At 46.9% G+C, this 14,411-nt stretch overlaps 1 protein-coding gene and 1 long non-coding RNA gene across 9 annotated transcripts in view; one reads left to right on the forward strand and one right to left on the reverse strand.

The window, feature by feature from the left end:
• COL26A1 (collagen type XXVI alpha 1 chain) overlaps positions 1-14,411 on the reverse strand; it is a 128,089-nt gene that overhangs the window by 39,748 nt on the left and 73,930 nt on the right. The window lies entirely within an intron of this gene.
• LOC128336069 (uncharacterized) overlaps positions 1-14,411 on the forward strand; it is a 114,892-nt gene that overhangs the window by 39,748 nt on the left and 60,733 nt on the right. Inside the window, exon 2 of the long non-coding RNA XR_008311827.1 lies at positions 883-1,013. This is a non-coding gene — a long non-coding RNA (uncharacterized LOC128336069). The remainder of the gene's footprint in view (positions 1-882; positions 1,014-14,411) is intronic.

Genomic DNA, 14,411 nt, shown 5'->3' on the forward strand with positions numbered 1-14,411 from the left:
GGAGAAATGCTGCCAGCCAGTGTCAACAGTACTGAGCTAGACGGACCAAGGGCTTGACTCTGTATAAGGAAGCTTCTCACGTAACCATTTCCAGTCAGGGTAGATAAAACTGGTCTGACTCAGGCTGTGTTCACACAATCAGGCTGTGCTGTCACAATCATGGCGATCCTGGTTAAAGAGTTAACCAGGATTTCTGAGCCCCGCGGAGCTGGTCATGAGAATGCAAATTTCCCAAGCCATCCTGGTCATCCTGGTCAAACCGCTGTGGTTAAATTGCATTTAACCAGGATAGATAACCAGGAGCAGATCAGCTGCGATTAAACCACATCTAGCCAGGACAGATAACCAGAATCAAATTCTGGTTGGCCTAATTCACACAACTGTTCCAATCTAGGTTTAATTTGAGTTACTTTTATTAGCAAGATTTTGTGAGCCCATGCCAAGGTGGTTTATGGCCTGAGATGAATCTGAGATTCCCACCTTGGGCTCACACAATCACACTAATGTCAGTAACCCACATTAAGCCTAGATTTGAACTACTGTGTGGACCAGGCTGTTGTCTATCTTGGTTAAATGTGGTTTAACCACCATGGTTTGATCAGGGCTGCCTGGGAAATCTGCATTCTGAAAACCAGTCCTGTGGGGCTCAGCAATCCTGGTTAACCCTTTAACCAAGATTGCCATGATTGTGAGAATGCAGCCTCAATATCATGGTAGCAAGTGCTCTATCATTGAGCTAGGTATTATTCTGGCATTCATTTAATGTACGCCCTGTCCCCCCATCATCCCTGTATAACATCTGCAGTGAGTAATAATGAGAAGGGAAGGGAAAGGAGAGAGAAAGGTGAATACATTAATAACAACCGGACTCTGTTGAAACAGGTATGAGAGCAGACTCTGTTGAAAGAAGAAATATCTTCCAGGGATCTGTATAAGGACCAGCATTTTTGCAAAGATTCCAGAAAGCTTTGCATCCGGCTGCTTTTGGCTCTCGGAGAGTATCCATTTGGCAGGTAAGCTAGAAAGCTGCTTGGAAAGAAGGTCTTCTGTTTTATGTGTTTCATAAATATTTCTTTCTTTAAAAAACAAAAAAAGAGCCCTGGATTATGAGACAGTCCTGGAGTGTGAGTGCCAAAGTAGTAATATGGTTTTACTTGGAAACAGAGTTTCCACCTGCTCAGGAGAACTACTATTTTAATCCTTGATTTATATTATTTTCTGAGCCAACCACATTATTTTACAGGCTGACTATCAGGGCAAGTTGATTTAATTTAACCTGAAGGAGTGGCTCAGGGTTGCTGGGGAGCTTGTCCGCGGGAGTGGGGGCGGGGGAGATGGTCTCTGTGTTGTATTTGTATCCCATTCTCGCTCCTTGGAGTTCAGGGCAGCATCCCTGGGAGAGATCCCGTTTGAACCCCACAGTGACTCTGCGAGGTAGGTTAGCTTGAAGGACAATGATAAGCCGAAGGCACTGAAGTTAGAACTAGGAACCTACAGTTCTGAGTGCACTGCCCCTACGTGGCAAGTTGCCAGGGCTACATGTTATTAACTTTTTCTGGAGCAGTAAAAAGTTCCCCTGTCCTGGACTGGCTCCACCACCATCCCGAGCAGCAGCCCATTGGTTCTGCCCAACAGGAAGAGGTATAATGTTCTTCCTGTTTAGGCTGGCTCTTTATCCAGGCAGCAAGAGGCTGACTTCCATGGTTCTGACACCTGGCTTGTTACTGCAGTTGACCCTCTTGGTCCTGACCACTGGCTTTTGCTCCTGGTTCTAACTCCTTGTATCTCTCTTGGCTCTTGGTTCCCAGCTCATAGTTCTGCTTTGACAGTGACTCACATCTCAGTCCTGACCCGCTTCATGGCTGCGGAGAGGAGATTCATATTGGGTCTACCTGCTCCAACTCTATCCCTTTAAAAAGTACAATATCTGAAAAGCCTTGTTTTAGCTATCAATCAAGACCAAGCTGAAACAACTGTTTTGTGAACAGTCTTTGGTGCTGGCCTCAAAGGCATCGCTTATGTTTGTGCTGCACTCTCTCACTCTTCATGGACTTGACTTGCCCTCAGTCTTCGTGGACTTGACTTGCCCTCACCCTTAATGGACTTCATTTGCCCTCAGTGACATCATCCCACAGACCAATTTATAGATTTCTGATTTCAATCAATGGAGGAAAGAACGCTCTCTCCCCAGACTGTTTGAGTTTAGCAGTGCCCCCATGATAATGCTGCTAGAGCTTGGTGGAGATTTTTGGGATTAAGCAGAAAGGTCTCAGAACACAACTTCACTTTTCATCCTTGTGAGTCTTCAAGTTCTAGCAAAAAGCAGCCCTAAGCAAAGCCATATGGATGGGCTTTTTATTGGTTTCTGCCTAAAACATAAGGTGAATAGTCAAAAAGAAAGAAAGAAAACACACTTTTCCTAACATCGAGCCTTCTTAATGCCAAGAGGATTTTGAAGGCATTATCAATTATTTCCAAGGTATTTACTAAACCTCCTCCCTGCCCTAAAGGCGCCTCTCATGTTGGCTGATTTTGGTCCCACCTGTTCTCTAGCTGTGGAGTTATACGATACTTTTATTTGATCGCAACCTGTGTTCTTCTGTTACATGGGCCGACCTCTAACATCCTGAATGTATCGTAACTATGGGTGAACCACTCTCCCCTTGATTCGGAATCAACTCAGCACTGGTGAGCTTTCTTGGAAGACTCTTGGACACAAATGGTCACTTTCCCAAGGAGTTCTGATAAACAAATCTTTCCTTGTTTATTTACATGTCATAAACTTATATTCCGCCTTTCAAATTCTGAGAGAAGCTCAAGGCAGTTGACGAAAGTTCAAAACAAAACAAAACACTTTAAACAATGCAGCACGACAGGAAATCCATGGCTGCAAAACTTAACAACCCAAACCTAGAAGACTGAAAAACAGATGAATAAACCAGAGGAATAAAAAGAGCAGTATAGAAGAATCAAAAACCTGAAGACTAAACAAAACAACATTCTACAACCCACCAGTCCACAGTAAACAACTGCATCATTAGCAAAAGCCAAACCATATCACAAAAAATGCCTCGACTCAAACAAGCAACCGCAACCATCTCAGCTGCTTTGTGATTGTTGTAATGAAAGGCAGTGTAAAAATCTAACAATATATAAATAAATGAGTAAATAAATAAATAAAAAGCACAGACTAAACAGTTGGCAGGCTAAAAAAAAAAGTCTTCAATAAATGGAAAAGGGGGAGGATTCATCTCACTGGGCAGGGAGTTCCACATTTTAAATACCTCTGTGAAGAAGGGCTTCCTTATAGCTTCCTTATTGGTATCTCAGCTGGCGGTCGGGCCGTCAAGAGAACTTCCTTGCTGACCATAGAGTAGGGCTGCTCAACTTTGGACCTCCTCCAGTTGTTTGTTTTAAACGACAAATCAATTCCCCAGCCTTAGTCAGAGGCCCATAGCCAGGGATTATGGGAGTTGTAGGCCAACATCTGCAGGAGGGCCGAAGCTGAGCAGCCCTGAGAGGAACATATATGTATATTGTCAGACTGCGCCTTGGGAATTGTTCTCAGCACCAGCCAAGCTGGTGAGCCTGCTGCCTGGAAATCCAACTAATAATAATAATAATAATAATAATAATAATAATAATAATTCGATTTCTATACCGCCCTTCCAAACATGGCTCAGGGCAGTTTATACGGAGAAATAATAAACAAAAACAACTACCCAACTTCCCAAAACAAAAACATGTAGGAACAAGATGAGGTGGCAGAGAGGAGAGCTGGTCTTGTGGTAGCCAGCATGACTTGCCCCCTTAGCTAAGCAGGGTCTGCCCTGGTTGAATTTGAATGGGAGACAACATGTGAGCACTGCAAGATATTCCCCTCAGGGGATGGAGCTGCTCTGGGAAGAGCATCTAGATTCCAAGTTCCCTCCCTGGCAGCATCTCCAAGATAGGGCTGAGAGAGATTCCTGCTGGCAACCTTGGAGAAGCCGCTGCCAGTCTGGATAGACAATACTGAGTTAGATAGACCAATGGTCTGACTCAATATGGCAGCGTCCTATGTTCTCACAACCCAAAACAGGGTTGGAGGAGCACCCAGCCAGGGTAGGTGAGCTGTGTGAGCTCCTGACCGGTGGTTGAGTGCTTGCAAAGATCAGCACAGTAGGAGGGAAAAGTAATCCTAGGAAGCTGCCTTCAACTGAGTCAGACCCTTGGTACATCCAGGATTGTGTACACAGACTCCCAATGGCTTCTCAGTCCTATCCTGGAGATGCCAGGGAGGGAACTTGGAACCTAGATACACTTCCCAGAGAGGCCCCATCCCCTAAGGGGAAGATCTTACAGTGTTCACATGTAGTCTCCCATTCAAATGCAAACCATGACACACCCTGCTTAGTAAAGGGGACAATTCATGCTGATCATGTGTTTGCTGGGAGCTGGGTAGGGTGGGCGTGGCCAACCCGCATTCTGTCCCCAGCATTTTATTGATGGTGATGAAAAATTGTCCTAACTACTCCTGGCTTTCATAAGATTTTATTTCTCTCTGTATTTATATATTTCTGCCCTGCTCTTCCTCCAAGGAGTCCAGATCAGTGTACATAATTATGTTTATCCTCACAAGAACCCTGTGAGGTAGGTTAGGCTGAGAGAGGAGTTAGCAGCCCAGAGTCGCCCCAGAACCAAGGAGAAAATACCCATCTGCTTCTTTTTTTTCTACAGCCCTCTGGAAAGGTCTTAAATCCATCTCTCTGGCAGGTGATTCCGTCTTCCCTCTTGCCTGCATGCTGTTGCCAATTCGGATCCCGCTGTCACTTCATATCTGTCCTGAGTGGGCTAAAGAGCTTGCAAAAAGCCAGAGAGATAAACCCCGGCCCAACAGGTTAGATGCACTCCGGTGAGCGCTTAGCGCCCCTGCCCCCCTCCCCGGACTTCCAAAGTGAACGCATGCTAAATTATTCCACCTTCCGCTGCCGGATATCTCCTTCTGAGAAATGTGGCCAAACAAAAGCATGAAATAATAGCAACAACAACTGGCTCTCCCAAAATAACATGGGCTTGTGTGTAGGCTTGCAGGCTCGTTTCACAAGCTGTTGTGGCTAAGATGCTCTTCAAGTGAATGAGCATCCACAGCAGCGCCCCCGCCCCCAAACAGCTATCTGCTACCGAGAAAATATTAGTTCCTCGCTATCGTGCAATCCAATCTTACAGGAAGACATGTTCGAGAAGACGTATTGTCTGAGTTCAGGTTCTTTATCAAAACCATATGAGTGCGCACGGCTCCAGATTCTGGTCTCAAGCCAAAACACATAAGCAGAAAATTATAAGAGCATAAAATGGTACACTTGCATCTAAAAATGGAGTGGGGGCGGGAGAAAAAGTTACTCGGATGTTGCAAGAAAAGAGGTTGTGGGACATGCCCTCCCTCTCTCCGAAATCATGGTGGCGAGCTATTTCTGAAAGAGTTTCTCTGCCTCTCTGATGTTGTTTTGCTCTCGCTCACCCCTCTGATATTATTATTATTATTTTTACAGGGAATGCTTTAGACTACAAGCTCCTTACAGGAGAATCTTGTCTGGAGTTATGAACAGAAGTCCTGTTCTTCTCCCCCGCCCCACCACATGTTCAGTGAATGTGTAAGGGAAAAGTGGGGCAGTGCCAACTGCCCCCCCTGCAACATTGCCATGCCTGGAGGCTGTGTTCAGGGTTAGCAAGAATGCCTCCCCCCCCACACACACACCCCGGAATCGTGGTAAGCTATTTCCGAAAGACTGTAAAATTCCTCCACAGGAACTAGAAACTTGGTTGTCCACTTATAGTTGCATGAACCCCTCTTTCTTACTAATGAGCAAATCCAAGGGTAACAGCATCAGACATGTTAGAACTTTATCAATGACTGTAGCCATAAGTGAATTTTTGTTATTATATATACCCACTGGCAAGATGGTATAAGGCCACACTTTTACAAAACATCACTAAGCACATCAGTAACGGAATCAGAATTTTTTCATTTGGGACATTGTTTCTGATTCCATTACCAACGTATTTTATACCTTTCAGACACTATGTATAAATATGTAAGGGTTTCATAAAAACATGGCCTTTATAGTTATAGATACTCTCTTGCCATATATAATATCAAATTGAGAATCTGCTTATAGCTACAGTCATTGACACAGTGCTAACATGCCTGATTCCGTTACCATTGGGAGTGCCCTAATGGCAAACATACAGCTGCAGAAGAGTGTAGTATTGGGGGGGGGGCGGGGTCATGACTGGGGCGGCACAATGCTTTTCCTTCCTTCCATGTTCACTGAATGCAAAAGGTGGGAGACATAAGCAAAGTACTTATTACAAGAACCTTAGCGTTGCCATGATCCTGGTATCTTCCTCCCCTCATCTCAATGTGACAGCCATGTTAGTTTGTTCTGTTTGTGGACTACAACACACCTTCATCCCCACAGTGGCCAATAGTCAGGGATGATGGAAACTGTAAGACCCAAATTTCACAGGAACAAAGGAAACTGCCATATACTGAGTCAGACCATTGCTCCATCTAGCTCTGTGTTGTCTACCCAGGCTGGCAATGGCTTCTCCAAAGTTGCAGGTAGCAGGAGTCTCAGCCCTGACTTGGAGAAGCCAGGGAGGGAACTTGGAACCTTCTGCATGCAAGTATGCAGATGCTCTTCCCAGAGCAGCTCCATCCTCTAAGGGGAATCATCCTCTAAGGGGAATCTCTAAAGGGAGATGTGCTCACACATCTAGTCTCCCATTCATATGCAACCAGGGCGGACCCTGCTTAGCTAAGGGGAAAAGTCATGCTTGCTGCCACAAGACCAGATCTACAACTCCTGGCATCCACAGCAGCCAATAGTCAGGGGTGATGGAAATTGGAGTCCAACATCTGTAGGACAGCCCAAGTCTTAACCCACACTGCCCTCCCTAATATGTTTAAGATGGAAGCTTAAGCTGTTTCATCACTTCACACCGGCTAGTTCCTTGAACGCAGAGAGGCTACTCCTCAAAGTCCGTAAGCTTTACAATTTCCCCAGTGATTAGAAGCAAGGTTGATTTTATTTTTTAAAAAAGACAACCCTGAACTTCCAAAGTTCAACCTGTGGTTTCCTTTCAAGTTTCACCAATGTCTCAACTAGCAGTTTCCCTTGCTGGGCTCTATAATTTTTATGGCTGAACTAGAATTAGTCGAGTGCTTTGCACTGAGCTGTGTCACGGATGGCATGGCCCTGGTGGTGACTCTCAGACCAAAGTAGCCCCTTTGACATCCTCTCCGGATGTGCCTGCCCTTTTGCAGAGAGGGAGGGAGAGAGAAACGCGGACTTGTGAGGGACATCTTGCATAAGCGATCTGAGGTAGGCAAATGGTGAGCGTGGAGGCCCTTGCAGTTGGGTGACTGAAGTTGCAATCTTCTTGTTATTGCTGAGCCCTTCTAACAGGAAACACCGCAATCCATGAACCCTGCTTACAAGATGTGCTTTATAATATTTTGTGGGGCGCTGTTCTCCCCACTTCCAACCCATCCCGAGCCATTGTTTTCGAATCGGTTGGATGTCAACCCCAGCTGAACCCTTCTCTCCAAGATGGAGTCAGGTGCTCTTGTACAAAAGCAAGACCTTGTAAGGATGGCGCATGGTGGTGTCTGTGGTGTGGGATTCCGCTCAAGGAAAACCACATGGGGAATAGGAACATGGGAAGATGTCTTATGCCACGTCAGACCCTTGGTCCATCTAACTCAGTAGTCTTCACAGACTGGCAGCGGCTTCTTCAAGGTTGCAGGCAGAAATCTCTTTCAGCCCTATCTTGGAGATGCTGCCAGGGAGGGAACTTGGAACCTAGATCCTCTCCCCAGAGCAGCTCCATCCCTGAGGGGAATCTCTTCCAGTACTCACACTTCTAGTCTCCCATTCATATGCAACCAGGGCTGACTCTGCTTAGCTAAGGGGACAAGTCATGCTTGCTACCCCCAGACCAGCTTTCCTCCCATGGAGAGTTGATACTCCACTCTCTAAATCCAGGTCAAGCAAGGGAGGCTGGAGGCAGAAGCTCTAAAAGGGAGCTGTGGAATCACCAGGTGTGGAGCGAGGCTGGCGGCGGCCCGTGTTTGGCCGCCACTGCCCCCTGGCCCCGCCCCTGCATCTGACATCAGACACTGGGGCGTGGTCTCCCTCCCAAATAGGGCTGTACAGCCCCATTTAGAAGGCAGATCGGCCTGCACTGTGTTGGGCAGAGCAGGCCGGAGCGACTCTCCCTGCCTTTAAAGGCAGGGAGAGCCATTCTGGCCACGCTGCCAACACAGCGCGGGCTGATCTCCCAACCAAACGGGGCCAGAAGGCTCAATTTGGGAGGGAGATCGGAGGCCAGGCGTGGTTCTCCCTGCCTTTACAGGCAGGGAGAGTTGCTCCAGCCCACGCTGCCAATGCAGCGTGGGCTGATTTCGTTCCCAAATGGGGCTGCGCGGTCTCGTTTGGGAGTGAAATAACGCCCCCACCGTGTCTGACGCCAGACGCGGGGTGTGTGTCGGGGCCGCAAGGCGTGGCCCCTGCTTGGTGGCGGCCCAGGTTCTTTGAATCCGTTCGCCCAATGGTGGCTCCACCCCTGTGAATCAACAAAGGATGTTGTCAACTGAAAGCTTGTATGGCTGGTGGGAACTTCTTGAATCCTCAGAGCGACTGGCCTGTCGCTCTGGACAAGACCAGAGCGGTCCTATATTGGACTAGGACCAGGAAGACCCAAGTTCAAATCCTGTTCAGACAGGAAACCCATTGGAGTGACTCTGGGCCTTCTGTCTTAGCCTAGCCTACCTCACAGGAGTGTTGTGAGGATAAATCATGACCAATGCTCTGGGCTCCTTGTAGGATGAGCGGGATATAAATGTAGCGAGTAATAAATTCCTCCTTCCTCAGTTTGTCACATGGGTAGCCACTATGTTTAATCCACATATAATCCACGTATGGTGTACAAATGAACAGTTGATTTTGGTTTATGACCAGCAGTTGTGTACAGTGTAGGAACAGTGTACATGCTTATCGATATTCACACAACATGTTCAACATGTGGAGAGTAGCACACTTCCTATCTGCATTCTGCATTTCAGAGGGCCTGTACCCAGGTTCACGCTGGAAAGGAACACATTTGCAACACTCCCACACAAAATATATACATGGGTGCAGACCGCCTTAATGCATGTATTATGTATCTGAATATGGCTGTTCATACCAAACAATCAAGGATCAGCATAGTGAACGGGATGATGTCATGATGCTAGACTTGGTTTTGTGATGAAGGCAAATCAACTGAGAGGTCAGTGCTCCTTAGATAAGCCACACCAATGATCTTAGCCAATCAGGGATCACATGGTGAATGGGATAGTGGCACTATTCTTCTCAATCAATGTGCATTTTTAATTTATGAATGCATTTCATAAATGCATTTTTAATTTATTTTTATTTTTTACATTTTATATCCTGCTCTTCCTACAAGGAGTCCAGAGCGGTGTACTACATACTTAGGTTTCTCCTCACAACAACCCTGTGAAGTAGGTTAGGCTGAGAGAGTCACCCAGCAAGTCTCATGGCTGAATGGGGATTTGAACTCGGGTCTCCCTGGTCCTCGCCCAGTACTCTAACCACTACACCACGCTGGCTTGTGGTGAAGTCAGTTGAAAGGAAACGAAGTCAACTGAGAGGGAGAGAGGTTACTCTAAGTGAACAAATGTCCACAAGCCAAGGATCATTGGGACATTTGTTGGAAAGAGGCCGTTTTTGACTCAGTGGAAACTGTCCTTGAAGAATAGTAAGCAGTTTTCACTCAGCCCTGATGGGAACGATAGAGCATCCAGTGATAATGGAAGATTAACAGCATGAAACCGAAAACCAACTGAAATGATTGAACCTTCCAAAGACTAAACATATGTAAAGTTAATCTCCCTCCTACCCACAGCCCTCCCCCTCGGCAGCTGAAAGGAGATCCCTCCGTTCTCCTTCAGCAAAATTCTCCAGAATTCCCAATGGCCATCCCTGGAAGACGGGTAATCCCTTAACTGGAGCAAATTGTAACAGATTTTCCCTCGACCCCCGAGCTCTGGAGCCTCAACTGCGGCCCTCTTCCTTATCAATTCCCAAAGACGACTGCTTTAGCTCAAACTCCTGAGGTTGTCCAGGAACAATTACATCTGCTGGTTTCTTTGCTAGTCAAATGGAAACAAAACAAAACAACCCCACCACCACCACATACACAATTTCAGGTATTGTGCACTTTCGTTTGGCCATTGCGACAAATTCTGCACTTGGCTTCTTCTATGGTGTCTTCAGCCCACCAAGATCCCTCTCTCTGAAGGTTCATCAGAACAGGATTGCAAGGCTAGGCACCTTGGGGAAATGTGTGTTTTGATCCAAAAGGAGTCCCGCAGCCCCATCACCAGGGCAAAGGTGCTTTTTGGGGAGGAGAGCTGGTCTTGTGGTAGCGGACTCGAATGGTCCTCTTTGCTAAGCAGGGTCTGCCCTGGTTTGCATTTGGATGAGAGACCACATGTGTGAGCACTGGAAGAGATTCCCCTGAGGGGAGGGTGCCATACCTCAGTGGAAGAATATCTGTCCCAACTCTCAGTTTGTATCCAATCCTGGATTTTTTTTGGTCTCAGCTTCAATCCCTGGCATTGGCTTTGACGCTTGCCCCGTTTCCTGATACTTGTTCCTGGCTATTCTGCCTGGTTCCTTTCTCCCAGTCCTGACTTCAGACACTACACTAACCAGGAGCATAGCAAAGCTGGAGTGGGCCCAGAGACAAGATTTTAAAAGGGGCCCCCGTCAATGAAGCTCAGCTCATGAAGTAAAGAAATTTTAAATGAGGCTGAAAAGACCTGCTGTTCTGGTAGCTCCAGGTCTTAACACTCACATCAATTTCGGAAGATGCATACAACTGAAGGAAGCCCGGGCGGGTGCATAGCTGGGGGAGTCAGTCATGTGACTTGCCTCTGTGGGGGGGCCAAGTCATTGGGCCCCCAGACAACTATCTCCCCTTGCCCTATTATAGTTACGCCCTCACAAACCGTCTGCCCATGGCCCAGGTCCAACACCTCGCTCCTTAGGAAGAGTTGGAGCATACAATATATTCGCCTTTCATTACTAAGCCCTATTGGGTTTCCCTCGTTTTTCGGGGGGGACGGGGACCATCTGCTTTACCATCAAAATATCAATATTAAAATATAGTGTGTGCAGAAGTGACCCGTTTTAGAAAATCTTGGCACAAGCCACCCCATGTTGAAGTCTTATTGATTTCAATGGGAAACGTTTAAGGACGCAGGCAGTGGTTGCACTGAAACCCATGGATCGTGTTTTCTGTATAACAAACAAAAACTTAAACGTATCCCTATTTCCAAATCTGGAAACACAAAATCCTATCCCGTTCTTCTGCCTTACCCCACCCTCCATGAAATCATATTCCAGCCAATGACGGCAAGAAATAATATTTGCCTGGCATATCGGATTTCCAGCTGACAAACTTATAGCCGTGGATGAGGAAGTGGAGTTTTAATTCCCTTTTTATTCTCTCTGAGGTAGAACATTATTTTAAGCAAATGTTTATGTCTTGGTCCATGGTGGCTAGACCTTATGAACTATCCGACTGTATCTGTTTTCTCTCAGAGGGTACCCTGCACCTTTCATCCCAATATGTTTGAAATATAAGGTAAGTGAGAACAGTGAGGGAAAAGACATCTTCTCCAAGAACACTAAGCAAACCCCTCATTCAGTCAGATCTCTCTTTCCCCCAGGGAACATAAGACCATGGATTATTGATGTAGGTCTTTCCTGTGACCAAACTATTCCTTTCAATGTCTCCAAGATTAAAATAGGGAAAGGGTTGTAACAAGGTCTATATTAAGGGGTCTGGCTTGAGGTCTAAACTGAAGGGGCACCAGGCTTGCTGAACTTCAGCACATAGCCAGCCAATCAGGAGCAGAGGAGAAGGGTCTTCACCCTCCTCCCTCCCCTTCTGCAGTGGACACATAGCTGAGGATGCATTGGCCTCAAGCCAGTGGTCCTTGTGTGGGGAACAAATAGCCCGAGTGCACCGAGAGGGGACAGGAGGGCTCTTCAAGTACCCCTCGGTGTCCTATTACCCGCTGTTGGGAACTCCTCATATAAGGTGCGAATAAACACCACAGATCTATCCTTGCATATGTATCTTCTTATATGAGATAGACAAATCATGTTGTAAAATAGGCGACCAGCACACACACACACACACACACACACACACACACACACACACACACAAAGGGGTTCAAAAGTTGAACAAATTGGGAAGGTGTGCACACCCAAGATGGCTCCACCTAGAGCACCATTTTGTAAGTTTCATTCCAAGGATGGCTGGTCAATCCTCACCCCCTCCCAGCTTGGTCAAGGAGTGGATTCATCTTCAGCAACAGATTCCTCACGAGCTCCAATCTCTTCTTTCCATCCCTCCTCCTTAGCTCTCTGGCATAAGGGAATTCAAAAGGGGCTTAGACAAATTCTTTAAAAAGGGGCTTAGACAAATTCATGGAGGACACGTGTATAATGGCTACTAGTCTGGTGGCTGTGGGCCACCTCCAGCCTCAGTGGTATGCTGCGTCTCTATCCCAGTTGCAGCGGAGCAACAGCAGGAGAGAGGGCATGGCCTCACCTCTTGCCTGTGGGCTCCCCAGAGGCATCTGGTGGGCCCCTATGTGAAACAGGATGCTGGACTAGATAGGCCACTCTGGGCCTGATCCAGCAGGGCTGCTCTTCTGTTCTTATTTTCTTAATTGGGAACCCTCTCATTCCCAATATACCCACCCGCTATCCAGAAAGAAGAGACGCCCAGCGGGCCACACGTTTCCCACAGCCTAATTGGTCTTGCTGAGAACACCCGCAGGGTTTGTTAGCGGAATGCCATTTGTTGTCAGCACACAACATTTCAGAAGGCCATTAGAAATATGGGAAGCAGCAAGATTCCACCAGCATCAGCTGGGATGTCCCCTGAATTATGTCCTGGCTGGTTCTTCGCTGGGCCAAGTTTCCCAACAGGTGGTCCTCCATACGTTGCTGAACTACAATTCCCATCATCCCCAGTCACAATAGATTGTAGCTGAGAAAGATGGTAGTTGTAGTTCAGCAACGTCTGGAGTCCCATAGGTTGGGAACCCCAAGCCAAGCTACCAGCAGTTACTATAGAAATCTGAACAGTGTTCCCATTCCAGCTGGGGACTGTTTGGTGGGATTGAAACCAACCGAGACCTTGGTTTGGAGAGGTATATAAATGTATTAAATAAATAAATAAAAATTGTGTGGCATGGTTGAATTCACATAGCCACACTGGTCTCTTGAGTCATGGCGGACTTTTAAATTTCATCCAGGGAAGTTTCTGGTTCTCTTCCTCAACACCAGAGGTCTCAAACTGTGGCCGTCCTGAAGCTGTTGGCCTACAATTCCCATCATTCCTGGCTACTGGCCGTTGTGACTGTGGATAATGGGAGTTGTAATCCAATGACAGCTGGAGGGCTGTCGTTTGAGATCTCTCCTACACACACACACACACACACACACACACACACACACACACACACCCCTCTGCCAGTTCAGGAAAACACTTTATGCATATGAGGGAGGATTCCGATCCACAAAAGAAGATGCAACAATCCATTTGTTCATCCTAAAGGTGCCAGAAAATTTTAGGCCCGTTCACACAACCGTTGGAATCCAGTTTTAATGTGGGTTACCAACATTAGCTTTATTGTGTGAATTCATGCCATGGGCGGAATCTTGGGTCATAAACCACCCTGGCATGGGTTCACATGAAGGCTACATCTACACGTAACGTGGCCCCCACTTCTGTCCAAATTCAGACATACTGGAGAGCTCCTTCTCTGCCGTCAACGAGATGGCAGAAAGGAGGGGGAAGTGGCTGCCGGGGCTTCCTTCTTGACTGAAGGACAGCCTCAGCAGCCAATAGCAGCCGGAGCGAGGGAGAAGCTTCCTCCCTCCATACCGGTTGCAAAACGTAACGCTGGCACTGTGGAACTGGAGGTCCAGGTGGCGAACCTCGCTACAAACCAAAGGTACAAATCACTGCCCAGGGAGGGAAATGACAGGTCTGTTGTTTGCTGTAGTTGTTTGCTGCCTGCATTCAGACATTTGGAAATTGAAACCGGAGGCCCCTTCACCTCCGGTTTTGTGTTATGTGTGAATGCAGCCAACCACTTCAATGTTGGTAACCCACATTAAACCTAGATTCAGACGACTGCAAGAACAAGCCTTTGGGGTGGTTTTGGCTGCTTCAGATGAACGTGCTATCTTTCTGGAAGTGGATGCTTCTGAGTAAATAAAAAATTGGATTGCACTGTAGAAGTAAACAAACAAAAACTAACATCCCCCAAA

This window comes from Hemicordylus capensis, chromosome 12 (genome assembly GCF_027244095.1).
Source record: "Hemicordylus capensis ecotype Gifberg chromosome 12, rHemCap1.1.pri, whole genome shotgun sequence".
NCBI classification, from domain to species: Eukaryota; Metazoa; Chordata; class Lepidosauria; order Squamata; family Cordylidae; genus Hemicordylus; species Hemicordylus capensis.